This window comes from Tetrao urogallus, assembly GCF_951394365.1.
Source record: "Tetrao urogallus genome assembly, chromosome: 2".
In the NCBI taxonomy this organism is placed as follows: Eukaryota; Metazoa; Chordata; class Aves; order Galliformes; family Phasianidae; genus Tetrao; species Tetrao urogallus.
In genome coordinates, this window is record NC_136814.1 from 38,785,554 (window position 1) to 38,805,047 (window position 19,494).

The following is a 19,494-nucleotide window of genomic DNA, read 5'->3' on the forward strand; positions in this document are numbered from 1 at the left end:
TTGTACTGAATTAATATATCTACTAATTAGCGCATCATTGAATTAACCATGTTTGCACCAGAAAAATGGTAAGATTAACAAATACTGTAGAAGTTCACTCTAGAAAAAGCAAAACAAAAAACACACAATACAGCTATTTCTTCCTCTTCACCAACAGCAGACACGGGCAAGAGATTTCCTGAACAAGAGTCTCTTAAAGTCTTATGAAATGTGTATCCATTTTTTCTGACAGAACTGAAACACTGCGGCATGGACAGAGTTTCCAGAGAAGCTTTTAATGACTTAAAAACCAACCAACCAACTTAGAACTGAGGTATCAGCTTCACATGAGTCACTACAACTTCTTCACATGGAACAAACTCAGCAAACTTCCTGCTCAATGTAACAAAAAATAACAAAGCTATTGCTTGTATGATCCTTGGTACTCCATGTTTAGTATTAGAAGGTAAACCTCCTCCAGGAAAACGGAAGCTTTCTGTGGATCGTTACATCATTTTCTTTTTATTGTATCTCCTTAACAGCCTAGTAGGACTGTTAATTGGTTGGTCATTTCAAAACTCTTAGCTCACTGCACACATCCCTTTTAAGATAACTTATTTAAGAAGATACTTTCTATAGAGCATCACTTTTTTTAAGGGTGAAACTTGCTGCTTGGATTAGGAGGCACTATGAATTTAAATATTCACCTCCTCTTCCCCCTCTTCTTTACAATTCCGTGCCTCCAGTGCCCCACATATTTCTCACTTTTCCCCCTATTATTTTCTCCTCACAACATAAAGATTCACACACTAAAGACTAATATGAAAACACAAAGTTAACCAGATCAGCTGTTCCGAAGTTGCATGTGTGCACATACAGAAGCTCATTAAAACTGTTCAGACAATATCATTAGCAGCAAACATCAGGGTATATGTGACATAGATTGTCTTCAGAAGGTGTTCATCTGGTCAGACAGAAGTCATGCATCACTGAAGCAACCTGCATTCTGATGGCAAGCATGGGGCACATTTTGCAATGTTGATGCAGTTGAGAAAGGCTGTCAGATTCATATATATATACATATACATATACACACACATACACACACACACACATACACACATATATATATATATATATACACACACATACTAATTCTCTATGAAAGCATCACAATTTTATCCATGGTACCACTGTCAGAATATGTTTGGCAGTATAACACCTTAAGCCAGCAGGATCATGGAAGATTATGTTGTGTATGGACAACTGCATTAAATGCTACATTCACAGGTCCATCCTAAGTGCTGATGAATGTTAAGCAAAAGGTTATTCAAGGATTTTCACAACAGCACTGGAAACTATACAAGTTTCCTAATCTTGTACCAGTTTTATAATAAGTACAGAGCTCACTAAAAGTTCCTGCTTTCATTATCGTTCTTTTATTCCTGTGCTTCCTGTGGAAGTGCAGAAAGCCTGCAAGTCTTCTTTTAATGACATGGTACAGTTTAATATAAACTACAAGCAGCTTTTCAAAACTCTCTGACAATTGGCAATGTGTTGACCTGTGGTTCAACATACACTTTGATAACAGATAGCTTGGAGGTACATTGCTGCTGTACTTCCCATTCTCTTGCCATTGTCACAATATCCTTGAACACAAGCTGTTACAACTCAGGGTCTTATTCGTTCCCATAATAAAGTCGGCAAATATTATTAATTTTGGAGAGGAGTGAGATGAGGTGGAGAATCTGTTTCACACTCACTTTGTTTCTAACCGATATAGTGTCTTCTTACAATACATGAAAGATAAACCTTGCTTTCAACATCTCCTACTGTGCTCGTCACTTTTTAATTGGGTATGATCTGATAGAGTAATTCGCACTTTCACAGCTCAGTCCTGCCCCTACATGCAATTTTACAATGCCCTTGAAGCACACAGTTTAATATATCAGCATTATTCAATGACAAAAAGTAATGGACAAGAATACACCAGCAGTCAAAAGTAGGTCAGTTAAAAGCTAACACTCATTTGGAAATCACCTCACATCACTAAACCGCACTCTCTGCTGTCAAATGTTTTAACTACATTAAAAGGAATGCAAACTTTGCTGCTTAAAGAGAAAGCCACCCAGACTAGCTTTGTCTCCTTGCCACTTGTGCATGTGATTGAAAGAGCTGTGACCTGGAGATTTTGCTTGAAGGAAAATACTGCTTAAAAATTCTATGGGGGTTACTTCCATCGTAACAAATTGCAGGCTGGACTGCAACAAATACACAAATTCTTACAGCTTTTTTAGATCATCTATTTGTAATAGAAGACAACCAACAAATAAGCAGCTTTTTTTGTTCTACTTTAATGAATCTTTATTCACCAACGCTTCAAAGCACAAAAACTTCAAGCTAGAAGCCATGCGTGCCTTAAATCTAGCTAGGAGAGTACTTGATGACAGACCAAAAAAAAAGTAATAATAATTTATGAGACTCCTTTCTGCATAAACATGCCAAACGGTTTATTTTTATATTTAAATGAATGGGATTGCTTTTTTCATGAGTTCTCTAGAGATTTATACAGTTAGCTCACATTGGCCTTAAGTGGAGTTATTAAAATAAAAATGTATAAATACCTATGGGAAGATGAGACACTAGGGTATTTGCTAAGATTAAAAATAGACTTTTCTTCTGAAACCTTAATTGAAGAAAAGTGAATTCAGCTTTTCTTTCTCTTATTATATTTATGTTTCTTCCTGCCTACAGCAGCAAAGTCCAGTCCTGGAGTCATTCCTGGTCAGATGTAGCTGAGGGGAGCAGCAGGCTTCTGTGGTGGTTTTTTAGTTGCCACAGAGTATAAATGTACCATTTTAAAAGCTGCATAAATATCTTCCAATAATTAACCTACACAGCATTACTTCAAAACATCGCGTGTGGTTTCCCATCTGAAAGCACCTCCATTGGGGCAATGTTACAGTTCTTAATTACAGATATGATTTGAGCTTCCATGTAAAGCTTCATTATTTTTATCCTCAGCCTTCGCTGCCACTAACTATGTTTTCAGGGACAATGACACGTGCTTTGCATTCTATAATTAATATTTTCAAAAAATTGTTAACTTGGTACACCTGGAACCCAGTGGAAATTCCAGATGTGAATCCTCAGCACTTCAGAAGACCAGCTCCTTAAAACCAAAGTAGATTCCTCAACATCCCAGCCATTTTGCATGGTCTTCTGCAGGTCTTAAGCATTCCATCACACTAGTGATCCACAACTTGAGTTTCAGGGGGAAAATCACAAGTTCAATTTTTGCCTCCCATATTATCAGAGCTTTTTTCTTGTTCATTTTTCTCTTCTTGTGGGTGAATGGTGACACATTTTGGCATGCTGGAAAAGCTGCAATGGCTGCTAGCAGACACAGACCAAATACAAAAAAAAGTGCCACACATTGCTAGCCTGTGCAGCAAGCCCAAAGACAATTCAACTAACCTCTCATTTTCCGATGTGTAACTTTCTTTCTCAAGTACTCAGTTAGTGAAGCAAAACAAAACTCCCACTGATTTCAGTGAAACTTTTGCTCAACTTAAGGAAGTAGGATGAGATTTGGTTATTCAGAATGATATAAAAAATACAAGTATCTGCAAGGACACACATTGATCCAGCTGCCATAAATATTGAGGGAAGAACTAGGTGCAAACAAGGTTGACATTTCTTGTCCTGTCACTATTCTATTTTTGAAACCTATAAAGTGATTACCAACGCTAAGAGAAATGCAAAAGCAGAACATGATCAGCTGAAAACATCTTATCTCTCCTGTAGTGGAAGATGTGCTGTATTCATTTGTGAAGCTGCAGTCTGAAAAACTGCGGAAAAGCTTCAGTATATTTAAAGGTTAACTTGAAAAGCCAGTCAAACTTCAGAGAAGACGTGTCAGCTACTCAAATACATGTCAAGATGATTTATCAAGCCACAGTAACAAGATTTTGGATTACAGAATAGCAAGGAATTTTGCAACTTGCAGACAGGCAGAGGAAAAACCCTAAGAAAAAACGAAAAAGGCCTGGTTTGAAGAGAGAAAAATAGGCGGTTCAAATAAAGACATGTAAATACTCCAAAAAAATCTAACATTCTGAGTCAACTCTATCAACTACATTCTATTCTGGTTCACTGATTATTTTTTCAGGAACGAAGTAACTACTGAGAAATATTGTTACTACCTGTCTCTTCCAGTGAATATGTTTTGCACCAAGGAATCTGTTAATCCTTTAAATATCATTACAGAACAGAACAAAATTAGCCTAGGGAAATTATTGTCACTGAGATGAGTCAGCCAAAAAATAGGAGTCTAAATGGTCTGCTATTCCATAAATAAGATGACTACACAAAGGTGAATTGTTATGATAAAAAACAGTACTGAACAGCTTACAGTATCACAGTCTCACAAGTAAAGACATAACCCAGAACTGACAGAGTTGAATATCTACCTAATAGGAGATTCCATAACACAACCACAAGGCTTTTTACTCCCTCTGAAAGCACTTGGCCTGGAGAATACCCTGCCACACAAATGCAAAGCTGTACTTTGCAGTTAGATTACACTAGTGGGTTGTTCAAATGCAGTTCTTCTGCTGAGACTGAGTTGTGTGAACTAACAGACATTCACTACCCCTCTGCATGGATGAGAGACTGAAGCAACTGCTAGGTAACTCAGTAATGTTGATTATTATAACAATCTCATCCCACAAGATGATAGTGCTTTTCAGGATCTATTATGAAATGCCACTCTGCTGCTTTCACAACTATGGTGGATACAGAATGTTGCATCTTGACCATATGGAAGTTTCCAACACTATTTCCAGGTGCTTTTCCAAGCACTAGGTGGTCAACTGCTCTGATACAGTAAGGTAACTCTTCTGATTATAACAAATCACCAGTTAGAGGATCCAGCTTGAGCACTGTTGTCTTGCAACACAATTCCTCTTAGAATGTTTCCCGTGAGTTTATTGACACTGTAGGTCTAACCTTCACTCAAACATTTGGGTACATTCTGAACAGGAAGAAGAGTACAGTCTAAAATCTAGACATGTCTGAAGTAGGTGGACATTGCAGTACTCAAGACAGCCAGCCTTCTCACTTTAGGAGACCCCAGAAATACCAAATAGCAGCTCCATCTGCTCGTCCCTCTGAATACAAGGCTCCCATCCTATTTGTAGTTCACTTAATTTGTAGGTCTTGGTGCAAAATTAATTACTTTGAGCCTACAATAAGTCAAGTGATACCCTGATTTTGATGTGAAAAAATACAGCTAAACATAGATGATGTATAGAAATGACTGACTTGAGCAAGGAGGCCACATTCTGGCCTCAGGCTGGTCATCAGTTCAGATATACAACACGGAAAATCTTACCATGAATGGAATTTTGACAAAAAAATAAAACCAGAAAACCAGATCTTACAAAGAGAAATAACAGGAGATGCTAGCAACTCTGCCTATCACAACTTACATTTCTTTCTGGGCAAGGCATAAATGGTTTGCAGAGCCAAAAAGAGGTAGGCAGGGCTGCCCTGCATAAAAAGGCACATTTGAAAACCAGACATTCCTATAATTTACCTTCTGAACCTTCTGCATTGTATGTGGTACTTTTCATCGAAAGAGACAGTTGACTCCTCAAGTTCTGTGATGATTAAATTGCCTAAATTGAAGGGAATTACCACAGCATCATCTGGATGCTATGTTTCTTTCCGATTTCTGTAAAATCTAGTGACTCAGACACAGTGGTTCCTCCCGTGATATACATGTGGGAGAAAGCAGCAGGAAAAAGGCAAATTTCTTTCTAAATACTTTCAGAAAATAATCTACCGTTAAAAAAAAAAAACAGCTGAAATTCAAATAAATTTTTTAGTATTCAATATCAAGTGAAGCTTGCTGCCTCTCCATTAAAGGGACTGTAGGTGAAATACTGAATCAGCAGTAACAGAGCACTGAAATTACAGGTCAACACCCTGATACTTTAAGAGGCTACAAAAAGCATTGGGAAGGAGGGTAAGGCTCTCGGTCATTGAGCATTTAGCACAAGACCACCCACTCATCCAGCCCCCAAGCCTTCCAGGCAGGACCTCTTGCCCATAACAGCTCTCAGGTAATCACAGGCCAGGCACAGACATTTAATCACAGGTTTGGTTACTTGTCCACACACAGCTCAAAAGCTTACAAATACTGCATCTGGGAAGCACCAAAGGTAAAATAAACAAGCCAAAAATGTGAAGAAAATCATTCCTGCCTCTCCATAAACTTGGCACTGGATGGCAACATTCTCACTTGTGGTAAGCCTGAACAAAACACCACATCTGGATATCTCTCTTTCTTTGTAATTCTGACATAAAGAAGCCAACATCACCCAGAAATGCTTTCTCTATTACAGATAAGACTTTACATTATTCACAATCAGCTGAGATGTGAAACTGCATTTTTCAGCTACGGCGTGACCACACAGTGCCATTTTGGAAGTATGCTGGAGATCTCTGCCTCAAACATGCTCAGGTAACTAAGACTCTTCAAGTCTCCTACAGACAAGATGAGGTTTGTGTTTTACTCTTCCAAACTATCACACAAACACCTGTTTTGATAGCTTGTCTGCAGTCACCCAAGCCACTATACAATCATTTATCAACATGCCTTAACTTTGGAAGCATCTTCCCAAAAGCTATGTAGAAAGTTTCCCTTTGCTTTCCATTCCTATTTTTCCCTTCCATTCTTCACTGAGTAATGGAGGAGAAATGAAGAGGAAAATGGGAAAGGAGAAAAGGAGAGCTTTTTTTTTTTTTTTTTTTCCTCTCTCTCTTATCTAGTTTCATTCCTCTGCCAACCATCTGTTCAAACACCACCCCAAAAAAAACCCACCATCTTTCTCACTTCTTCTTGCAAAGCAGAGCCTGAGCATCAAGGAGATCTATGCATCCAGTTTGATCTCTGTGGATTGTCAGCCATCACAAAAGATCATCTGGAAACCATTTACACAAGCTAACAAGGCAGCCAGACTCGACATGTGCATAGGCACCGAAAGAGTTCAAACTTGTTACTTGAACTGCCACAAGTTTTTCCTGAAAGTAAGATTTATTTTAACACAGTTGTATAAAACAAAAAGACCCTGAACAAGCCATTTATATAGCCATCCAAGACAAACAAAAGAGAACAATTAGGCTATATTCAGTGGCTAAGCTCCGTGCCAGTAACTGAGAAAACCTAATACCTAAATCATGAAAAGAAGGAAGAAGTCAAAATTTTTTTTGACTGATAAACTACAAGAAATCTCAATTTAATTTTTGTCTCAGCTGTATCTCTCATTGTTAATAGGGATGATCTGGTAGATGATCAGACTTACATCACAACAGTTAAACAATGTCAAGTCTCCTAAGTAGCCTTGTGGCTACTTAAAACGCTGCTTGGTTTAAGTTCTTTTTACAGTGGTTGCTTCACTGAACTTTCAGGTATTCAGTACTACACATAATATTTCAGTTCTAGAGTTACAACAAAATTTATATTAAATGAGTAAACCACTTTGGCTTTTTAATTCAAGGTCATAAATGAAACAGAAAGATTTCTTGACCCTTTCTAGCCCTTCCAGAAAATCTTTCAAAACGAAAGGACTCTGTAAACTCTCCTGATAGTACTAATATTATTGATTATCTTTTCTACAGCTCAAACTGTTGGCTAGTCAAACTATACAATTCAGTGAGAATCCTGGCACCTACACAGAGACAGCCTTCATCTAGAAGATAAAATATATTTTATACCGCAACAAATATAATAATTTAATGCTGAAAACACAACAAAACAGCAGAGCGAAAAAAAATAATTTAAATTTGCTTCCAAATGCTGCCATGGACTCCAGCTCCTGAAAGAGATGAAAAGGAGAGATGAGTATAGATGTGCTTTGAAAGATGTTGCTTTGAAAAGCAACAAGAAAAAAAAGTGTGTTAAAAAAAAAAAAAGACTAATGTTACCACTGAGAATGGAAAACGACACATCTTCACCCTAGTAGAACAAATGGCTGCTAAAACATCAGTCCTTTGGATTATTTTAAAGAAAGGAAAGTAGAGCTTAAAGGTATCTTGTGAAGGTTAGAACTAGTACAAATTGCAGTAGCTATGCGAAAAAGGAATATTCAGCATTGCAAACTATTTTTAACAACCTTGAAATGACATCAAATAAAGCAGTGGCTTCCTACACCAATACTTTAAAGCGCTAACAGCAGATAGCACCAACTTGCAGTTTTGCACTAGTGTTTTATGCAAGAACTTCCAAGAACAGGTCTTCAAACTACAGAACACCTGTGGAAAAGCTGCAATTTTATTTTTTTTAAATAGCTGACAGTGAAGAGCAAGTGAGGGAAGGCACGTACACTGAAGTTTTCAGAAATCTTTGTAAATCTCTTGGCCACTGTTGGCTGTATCAGGAATGGTTGCTACATTGCAATTACAGGGCTTCTAAAAAAAAAAAACAAAACACTGAAAAAACACAGAGCTGCTGAGCAGACCTTGTTCTGCAGTCACTCCAGGCAGGAGAACTGAAGCACACAACCTTAGCATACTGCATTTCTTAATCCCTAATAAACTTCATTTTGACCTCTTCCTCCTAGCATTATTCAAACCGCTCACAAATTTCAAGAAGCTCATCAGTAATATTTAGCTATACTTGACACATCTAGTAAACATGATGCTTTTGACCATGAACATGCAGTCACCTCTTAAAAGACTTTCACCTATTAACCTTTAAAGCTGGAACAGAGATTTAAGAGATTTGGAAAAATTCCAGAAGTTGAACAAAACAGATGTAGCTACAAGAATGTATACACACTAAATGCCCTTACTAACCCTGAACACCGAAAGGGCAGATGCACAGATACAAATGAATGCTGCTGAGTGGACAGGTATTTTCTGAACTTTCAAGACACAATTGTTGATTTAATCAGCTGATTTAAAAATGATGCTTTGAGTATAAAATCATTATTAGCTTCCTTACTTTCTAGCACAAAATTTTAATTTGCTGGAGATATTGAAAAAGACAACTTTAATATCTCTAAATTAAAGTGGCATGCAGGAAGTATTTTCCCATGAGGTGATGAAGTGCATTTCAATTGCACAGTAAGCAAGAGATTCCAATAATGTTCCAGTGGAAGAAAAAACCTTCCACATTGCACTTTACTAGGTAATTTCCACCCATGTTACTCTGTACTTTATTTTTTTTTCCTTGATACCCTCTTCTGTCACCAGAGCCAGAGATAAATTTGCACATTATCCAGACAAACCATGAATGCTTTAGCTTCCTGGTAATCTTTTTGGCTAAAGAAGAGACTTAATTCATACTTCACATTGAGAGATGATAGAAAAAGCAGCCCTATTACAAGTTCAAAATGTCTTTCTCAATTGAAACTGACAGTTTCAGCATCAACAGAAAATCTTTTACTTGAATTAAACTATAAGACCTCTGCTTGAGTAATGTCCATAAAAGAAAGGCATTCAAGTCCTTGCCCTTCATGCATCATCTCAGCCTGCCTATACTGTAAGTAGGATGGATACATTGGTTCTTCAAAGCAGCACAATGCTTTAATGCAGTCTTTTTTTCTTTTTTCTCCCTAATGACAATAATCATTTCTGGTGGAGTTGGCCTTTTCTCTTGAATGGTCCCTATGATTTTAATTTCTGTACATTTTGCCTGCCATGTTTCTCCAGATGTTTTCCTCTTTGACTCCTAAGTCTATGTGGTTTGTGTCCCATTTTCTCTTCTTTTTTTTTTTTCCATTCTTCCTCTGCCTTTCAAATTCCTTTTTCCCTCAGGCTGTAAATGATTTAGTACCACAGGGAATTTTACTTCTGGCTTTGCTCCCAATACTAAATTTGCAGAGCTTAATTTACTACCAGAAAAGAAAACTTCTAACAGAGACTTCAAAGTTTGCAGTTTGAGGACACTTTGCTGGTCATTCTGTTGATTTTTGAATTAAATTCCTGATGGCTGATGTACACTCTTCCTACTCCAGCTTAATTTAATGTGTTCTGATATAAAATGTTCCTTAAGTATGAATGCAAATATTTATCAATTTAATCTTTATGACTCAAATTATCTTTCCAGTATCATCTGGAATGATTTAAGTTTTTGAGAAGTTTTGAAAAGATGAACTAGAAGTCAAACTCTGGTTAAGTCAAGCTCTAATCTTCAGGACATACAAAAATCCTTAGCAACAGCAGTATTACGAATCTGCTTGTCAGAAAGAGAAGCGGATGGAGTCAAGTAGGAAAAAGTCATAAGACAAAGATCATGTTGGAAAGTGACTGCTTAGAGAATTGAGCCCAAGGGAAAGCTCTGTGGGTCTGAGCTGGTCTGGCAGCTGACGAACATGTTAAAACCCACTTTCTAGGGTACTAAGTTGAGATCCGAGCAGAGACATGTGCATGCTGCACATTTTCTCAACTGAGCTGCTGCCTTTTTCCTTGGCTGATGGACCGACACGTCAGATGAACGTCTACTTTTTTTTTTTTCTTTGACCTTCCCTCTTCTTCTTTTTCCCACTTGAATTTTATAAAGCTGGGCCTGAATACCCATAGTTTAATATAAGTGGACTTATATCAACGTGTATGTTTATGGAAAGCTGAGGAATGTGCGGCAGTTTTCTGAATGTCAAGGTTTCTCACAGATTTCTGCTGCTCACACCTGGCCAACTCACGGAAATGAAAAATGCTCACACAGCAATGTTTCCACAGTGTTAGATTGCAAAAGGCATTTTCAAAGCTGTGATTGTGCATTTTAGCTGTGAAACTTTCAGTGATATCAGTAGAAGTCACACAGCTAAATCCCCAAGCAACACTTTTGGAGGATGACTTACATTTAAAAGAGGATAAGAAGAAAATACCTCTTACCCCATTTTCTGTGTAACACTATCAGTTTTAAATTTGGAGAAGTGTGGAATCATTTGGGGGAAATAAATGCTTTACTGAGTATCAATTTTTCCATCCAATTAGGCTGGGCATTTACACTGAATGTTTAACACATATCCCTGCTTCCCCTCCCTTTCCACAAAGTATATATATTAAACACAAGTTAAGATTTGTATGTTTTCAACTTTGTTGATTTTATGTTCCTGTTGGGATTTAAAGTACTGTTTTGTTTAATTATTTTTCTTCCACTCATCCATAGTATTGAATGACAGTAATAATGAGCTCAGAATCATTGTACAAATCCCAGTAGGAGCCATTCATAGTTTGTTAATAGGACATTATATTTGCATTACCATGTTCAGTTCAAAGCACATTGTGTAAATTAGCTCCAAGGGTTACTACCATGAATCTAAAACCAGAACATCAGGTCAATTAGCACTGCACAAAAGCACATTAGTTTGGGTGAAATCATAAAGGGTGTGATTAAAATTCTAGGAAATCCTCTCCTATCTTGGCTAAGAGCCTCTCAGAAGAAGGCTGGTTTTGCCTCCGGGAGAGACCAGAATGCCTCAACTCACACAAAAGTGCAGCCTGATGCCAGTGACCCAAGGCCTCATAAGCAGTGCTGACCTATTCTAAAGCAGGGGAAAATTAACTTGCAGTTCACATGAAAGTCCTCAAGTTTCCATAGAGACACTGTCTTCCCCATTCAAATTAAAAGAACAGGTAAGTATGAGGAAAACTTTGAGGATCTGAGAGTTCAACATAGCACGTATTTCTTACATGAAAATTCAATTAGCTAGGAAGAGCTTATTTAGTTCCTACCACAGAAAGCATACTACCGCTACCCAGCACAATTAAGCCCACAGCCACAAATCAAAAAGTCACAATTTTGTAGTGCTGAGACAGGGAATTTCCAGGAACAATAAGCCATACGATCCCAGCAATACACTGTAGGACTACTTACTTTTTGGGTAAACAGCATGTGAGCATTCACAACAGCAGATAACAAGTAGTTAATGAATTCCACAGATCACAAGCAAACAGCACTCTTGAACAAAACTGCTGGAAAAGAAGCACCAGGAGAAGAGATACAATAATGTTGTTCTATCTCAGGACTATAATTCTGATGAAGCCAAGGGATGTTCCAAAAAAAATAAGAGGCCAAAGGATGTTACTATCTGGTCAGTTGACTGGTCCAAACCTTCTAGTCAATTCAAGTCAGTCATTCCAAGCTGTCAAGTCAACATGAGCTATGTCTACTCAGCCAAAGATGATCAGAGATTCATTCCTGTGGTTAGCTTCTTTTTTTGTTTTGTTTTTGTTTTGTTGGTTTTTTTTTTTTTTTTCCTGATCAACGGCCTTATAATAACAAGCTTCTTCTTTAAACATTAACCCATAATAATCATAAACCATTACTCTCTGCAGAAACATTTTTAAAGTAGTGGCTAGGTAACTCCAAAAATTACATAATCTTGAATCAAACAACTGGATTTTAGATTACACAAAATAAATCATTCAATAACAGTTTTCATAGTCCAGTGCATAAGAATGGTCATTACTTATGCACTGAGGTGGTTATAACTGTGAAACAGACTAAGATTTCATCATTAATATTTATAAGGCTTTCCTTTTAACCACATACACAACTCTTTGGTAGCTATCTAATAGGCTTAACTTCAGAACACACTGAAGTTCCTGACAAGCCCTGGAAGAAATGACTGGGATACGTGCAGAATGAGGTAGAAAGGTATAAAGAAGAGATACTGGAAAATGAATGAGGAAGTTTGAGTCAAGTAACCTCGTGAAATGCCTCCAGTTCCCAAATCATCACCAGCTAAATAGCTGGAATTTTCCTTGTGGATGAAATTGTAAGAATGAAATTATTTGCCTGTGTGAGAAATTGGGCATGTTTGTTTGGCAGAGAACAGCATTTAAATACACAACAGATTCCACTCTACTATATGGACTGCAGTAAACACAAGGAAGATGAGAAACTACACATAAACTGAAAGAAAATGAATACATTAGCAGAATAGAAACTAACAAGAGGCATATTTTAGGAAGCAAGCACTATAAGACTCCTACTACTACATGAAAACTCAACTGCAAAAACAGATGAGATAGAGCGATCAGCAAAATAAAATGTGTTTAGTATAAGTGCTTCTGAAACCATATAGAGCGACACAAATCAATGGATTATTTACTGTATCTACATATTTAGTAGCATAGTAAAGCTCAGATTAGCCTTTGAAAGATTAGACTGCAAGCAGAAATGAATTTACAGAGGCAGGAAAGTAACATTTTACTGCAAGATTCAGGAGGAGCCACTGTGATTAAAATTCTGCCTTTTCAGGACTACTCTGCTGAATTTGAATTCTCTAAATTTTGTACTTTCTTTCTTCGTTTCAATTTGTTCTTGTTTTCTATTAGGTTGTTGGTGGGGACTGTTTCTTCCTACATGTTTTATATCTATTAAAGAGGCAAATAAACTGCTAAATATTTTATTCTGTGGAAATAAAAGATTTCCTGTCATTCTGTGTTTCTATATCATCACAGAAACATCAATTAGAAATTTCTGTTTGACATACACAGACACAAATGCACCAGACTTCCTCAAGTTATATCCACTCAGGGTCAGGACAAACTGAGGAGAAAAATCTTCTCTTTTTGCTTTCTTTGTTTCACATGAGACTGTCAGTCTGCTACTGCTTCCCTAAAGAGAGACTGGTGTAACTATTATTCCTAATTGTGCATTATTCCAATTTTCATCACTTTTAAGACTAAATTACCCAAAGAGAAAGGGGCTGTCCAAAGGGGAACCATTCCCTAAGAAAATGCATTTGAGTAAGAGCAATTAAATACTCACATTCTTAGAAGTTGTGAGGCAGAATTGCTGAATAATGATTCATTTGAAATGATCCCAGAGAAGTGCAAATTTTTTAATAGTTTCATTCTCTGTGGTCCTCCCCAAAACATTTTCAAACAGGGTACAATACAGTAATCTGCAGCAGGGAACAAGTACTGCTTCACTAATATTGGAAAGTGGAGTATGTCAGCAAAGAAAAGTACAGCTGCTGAAATTTGATTTCTGCCATTGCATCCTTACTAAAAAATGTATTCTTGGGGGAAGTTCTGTGATATCTGGACAGCTGCAATTCTTTGAAAAATGTGAATATGTTGATTTTTATTTTTTTATTTTTTTTAATATTTTCAATTTTTATTTATAAGCACTTGTTATCCCATTGACTGGATGATCTGTAAGAGTTACCGGCCAGCTGAGCTGGTCAAATACACAACAAGGGGCCAGGCACAGTCAATTCAGAAAATTCTGACATTTCAACTCTCAGTGTCTGGTGTTGCCAACTTTTCCTCTTGAGATTCTTAGCAATTCCTTAAAATCTACTCTCTGTAATTACAGGAGCTCTTCTCAAACCATTTTCCACCCCACCTTCAGGTGCTACCTTAGTCATCCATTTTCTACTTGGAAAGTAGGATTTTCCCTTTCTTGAAGGTTCAGGACCAGGACCAATCTCTGCAGCAGACACTCCAGTGGCTGGTCTTCAGCCCAGCACTTCAGGAGCACCTTGGCAGCACTCTATCCCTATGGTAAGTAAACACTGCCATCTTCTGATCCCCTGCCCGAGCTCTTGGTGCATGCCAGCCTTCTGCAGTCAGCCAGCCATGTAATGACTTACCCAGATTCAGATGGCAGGGCAGAACTGCCAAGCTTGCACTGTGCAGGGAAGAACAGAAGGGCAGAAAAAATGAAGGAGGATGGAAAGAAATCCTGGTGTAACAGCTTCTAGCATCCAGACAAAAAAAAACACCTTGCATTCTAGTAAGAATCATCTTTGATTAGCTTTTATCTTCTGGCCTTCTTAGCCAAGAAATAAGCTACTAAGGCACTAAATTAAATTGGATTGCCTGTATTTGATTTCTACTGTTTTGAGACAACAACAGTTCTGAAAGTTGTTAACGTTATCATTTTTCTTCCAGGGCACAGGAAATGCAACACAGACATAACCCATATATAACAAAAATATAAGTAATTATCCATCCGCCAATTATTTGAATAACTTTTATTGTTTTGATCTAAACTGAGCAAGAAACAAACTGTAGTTTCAGTGGTTACCTCCATTATTCTTGAGAGCAATATCATCCTTAGAAAGAACTCAACATTGCAAAGGTTCTTTAGACATAAGAAAAACATACAGATGCCCTAGAAATAAAGGTCTAATAAAAACCCATATAAATAAGTTATTTCCACAAATTTCTGCCTTTTTTTTTTAAAAAAAAAAAAAAAAAAAGATTCTTAAATTGCCTCTGGTGCTGTGGATTGGGTAATTCTGGCATTCCAGATATGAAGGAAAGGACCAGATGGACAACAGAGGCAAAAAATCCTTCACTGTTCAAAAACCTTTATTTCAGGGAAAGGTTTCTTACAAAAAGCACGGAAGCAGGAATGTGCTTTGGTTGCAGTGATGGGAATTCAAGCTGGCTGGAACCACAACTATTTCAAATCAAGGAGCTTCAGAGTAAAAGCACAGCTTGTATGTCTAGACTGTCCTTAAGGATAGATCTCAGCCTCCTGTAAATGTGCTTATTGCCACTACAACTCTGAAGAGAGGATTCTCACTTTTTTCTAAGACAGTAAGCAAATGAAGTGTCTACTGAATGCAGAGAGCAAGCACACTCTGCTTATGGTTGCTAATAGAAGACCCCTTCAGGAATTACTTCCTGGCAAAAATTAGAGCAGCTTTTGGGCTGCACAGGGTACTTCCTGATCCTTACTAACTAGCAGTATTCAGATGATGGCTGCAGAGTACCTCCTCCACAAGGAAGCTTCTGCACCCAGGTCCTGCTCAGTGCCCTGCCTTTAAAAGAGCACCACTTGCTTCTGGATCCCAAAAACAGAGGAACAATTCTTGAGGAGATAAATCATTTCATTGTTTTGCAACTATGTGAGCAGACAAGCATAGGCACTGTGTCACTGAAATTAGAGGCAGAGATGTGAGCTGAATTCAACAGTTCAGCTTGTTACTCTGAATTGCATGCTGCTTCAGAATCACAGACTAAGCCTATTAAACTTCTAACCAAAATTAAGGCTATTTTTGGCATTTCATTTCTAATAGCATTACTGAGGCTAATCCAAATCCCACTCCCTACCTGTAGAAGAGGACATAATGCATCTTGCCAACGTGCATTTCAGCACAGATGATGAGCTGGATTTTTGTGGATCTGAATGTCCAGAGTGATTCAGAAGACCTGTGGCATCCTTAATGTCAAAAACAGCCAGTGTTAAGGGAGCTGCTTCCCAGCCTTCCGCACAAGAATTCACCACCTCTCACCAAAGAAGACCTAAGGGAGGCCAGCAGATCATGGAGGGCAGAGCATCCCAGGTGCCAGATCTGCAGATTACAATTGACAGTGCCTACCAAAGGGGCCCTCAGACTTGCCTCGAAGAGAGAGCATAACTTGGAGAGGTCAAAGCAAAAAGTTAATATGCTGGTATGTACCACAGAAATGTACTCTCACCCCTCTCAGTAGGCTCTGGCTTTGGCCTCCTTTTTCTACTTCTATTCACTCTTCTGAATGGCCAACACATACAAAGACCAACCTCAGTGTGAACAGCTGCATCAGCACAACACATCACACGTAAGTTATTTCCCATAGGCCATAACAGGGTACCCTCAATCCAAACACAAATCAAACAACATTTTAAAGTAATGCTTTTATTTAGATTTTGTCATCTTGCTATCATTTATCATATTTCCTTGTAAAATTTTTGTGTCCCCACACATAGTTTTCCAGACTTCCTAGTTGAACTTAAAATTAATAATAATAATTAAGAACAAAAAAGAAAATGTTCAATAAAGTCCCTTGGAAAAATGTATTTCAGCTCTGATGAGCTTTAGCTAAGTTGAACTATTTATCGATTTATCAGTGAAACAAAGAGGTAAAAAGAAAAACAGAATGCTCAAGAATTAGAGGAGTACAAACCACGAAAAACAGAAGCATGAGCCTCTGCAGCTGCCTTACCTTTAACAGTCTTAGAAAAAGCCCTAAAAAAACAAACCCACAAATTTTGAGATACAAGCCTCAAGCACTTCTATGTCACTTAGGTGAGATAAAATTTTATGTGAAACAGAATGCCCTCTCCTTCCAGAGATGGCATGCACACACATGGAAAAGTGAAAAAGTAATCTATCCTACCTATCTCATTCTAAAGGTCATTTTTAACAAATTCTGCTACTAATTCTCTCGCTAATGGTATTCTGCTTTGAATTCTCTTCCTGGTGATCTGCTCAGATGAGCACATCTCAGCACTTCCAGTTCTTGGGGACCAAAACCACAGCTGCAAAATTTGTCTTTAATTGTTCACACTGAGCAACTAAACTCTGTAATAATAATTGATCTTGAGTTCAGCTATCTCCCATAGCATTCAGGGGTGTCACATCAAAATAGCCCTAAATCATCTTCAAACTCCACAAAAACATTCTAGGATTTAAAGTGACTAGCTCATGTTTTCCATGGAGATTGTATCAGATTCATGATTGTCAACGGTGTATGGGCTGGTCCGGCCCAGTTCCGTGACCAGCAGGGCGGAGGGATCTGCGGATCCGCGCCTCTGGGAAAGGGGAAGCAGGGGACCCCAAAATACTTGAAAACAACAGCACTAATCTGAGGTGGAACAAATGATTTTACTAAATATAGTATTAGTAAAATACAATGAGAGAGAGAGAGAGAATCTGTTTGAATTGTATAGACCTCACCACAATGCTGGGGTGAGAAGTGCAGTCCAGTTGAGTGACTGAAGTACAGACGGCAAAGTGCAGATGGCGAAGCGCAGGCAGCGAAGCGCAGATAGCGAAGCGCAGACAGCGAAGCGCAGGCGAAGAAGAAGGATCAGGTGACCTTGCATGGAGTTATATCCCCTTGCTGACCGCAAAGCCTCCTGGGGAAATGCAGTTCTTCTCCGTCGGACGAACATTCGGCAGATATCAAACCCCACCCCCAGTGCATTACATGATGTTATGGTGTGGAATACTGATGACCAAAAATCATAAAACCATGACATTCCACCCCTTATTCTACATCACTACATCATGCTTAACACATGGGATTACAGACTGCACTCCCCCAACATCAAATTCCCTTGTGGTACACACTGAACATCCCCGTTTTTCTGCATCACCCACCAGGTGGACCCAGGTCCCTGGGCAAAGACAGTTCCGCGAAGAGGTTTGCCCTTCCCAGAAGCAGGAAAAACCCAAACTGCTTTTCCTAACATGTTCTTTACATGTACTACAGGGACCTTATCTCCCTCTACAATATGTAGGGAGCTGGATTGGGTAGGACCATCTCGACTGATTGATCCTCTGGTGTTAACCAGCCAGGTGGCTTCTGCCAAATGCTTCTCCCAGTGTTTAAATGTTCCGCCACCCATTGCTTTCAACATGGTTTTTAACAACCCGTTGTAGCGTTCGATCTTACCAGAGGCTGGTGCATGATAGGGGATATGATAAATCCACTCGATGCCATGTTCTCTGGCCCAAGTATCCACAAGTGAATTTTTAAAATGAGTCCCATTATCTGACTCAATTCTTTCCGGGGTGCCATGTCGCCACAGGATTTGCCTCTCCAGACCTAATATGGTGTTTCGGGCGGTAGCATGGGGTACTGCATATGTTTCGAGCCACCCGGTTGTTGCCTCCACCATAGTGAGCACATAATGCTTACCATTGCGAGATCGTGGCAAAGTGATATAATCAACCTGCCATGCCTCCCCATATTTGTACTTTTGCCATCGCCCTTCCTCCCAGAGAGGTTTCATCCTCTTAGCTTGTTTAATTGTGGCGCATGTATCACAGTCATGAATGATTTGTACAATGGCATCCATAGTTAAGTCCACCCCTCGGTCTCTGGCCCATTTGTATGTTGCGTCTCTCCCTTGATGACCTGAGGTCTCATGGGCCCACCGAGCTAAAAATAACTCACCCTTGTTCTGCCAGTCCAGGTCTATTTGAGCCACCTCAATTCTGGCAGCTTGGTCTACCTGATGGTTATTTCGCTGATCTTCTGTAGCTCTACTCTTGGGCACATGAGCATCTACATGACGCACCTTTATAACCATATTTTTTGTTCGGGTAGCAATATCTTTCCATAGGTCAGCAGCCCAAATAGGCTTGCCCTTTCTTTGCCAATTATTTTGCTCCCACTGCTGTAACCACCCCCATAAGGCATTTGCTACCATCCATGAATCAGTGTAGAGATAGAGCATTGGCCACCTCTCCCGTTCAGCGACATCTAAGGCCAGTTGGACAGCCTTTACCTCTGCAAATTGGCTTGATTCTCCTTTCCCTTCGGTGGCCTCTGCAACTTGTCGTGTGGGGCTCCACACAGCAGATTTCCATCTGCGATGCTTTCCCACAATACGACACGATCCATCTGTGAACAGGGCATATTTCTTTTCATTCTCTGGTAATTCATTGTATGGTGGGGCTTCTTTAGCACGAGATACATCTTCTGCTGGTGGTGTTCCAAACTTTTTACCTTCAGGCCAGTCCATGATGACTTCTAGGATTCCTGGAC

The 19,494-nt window shown here is 38.8% G+C and overlaps 1 protein-coding gene across 1 annotated transcript in view; it reads right to left on the minus strand.

Moving 5' to 3' along the window:
* Nucleotides 1–19,494, minus strand: part of DISC1 (DISC1 scaffold protein) — a gene marked incomplete at both ends in the record, with an annotated part of 205,343 nt that overhangs the window by 39,325 nt on the left and 146,524 nt on the right.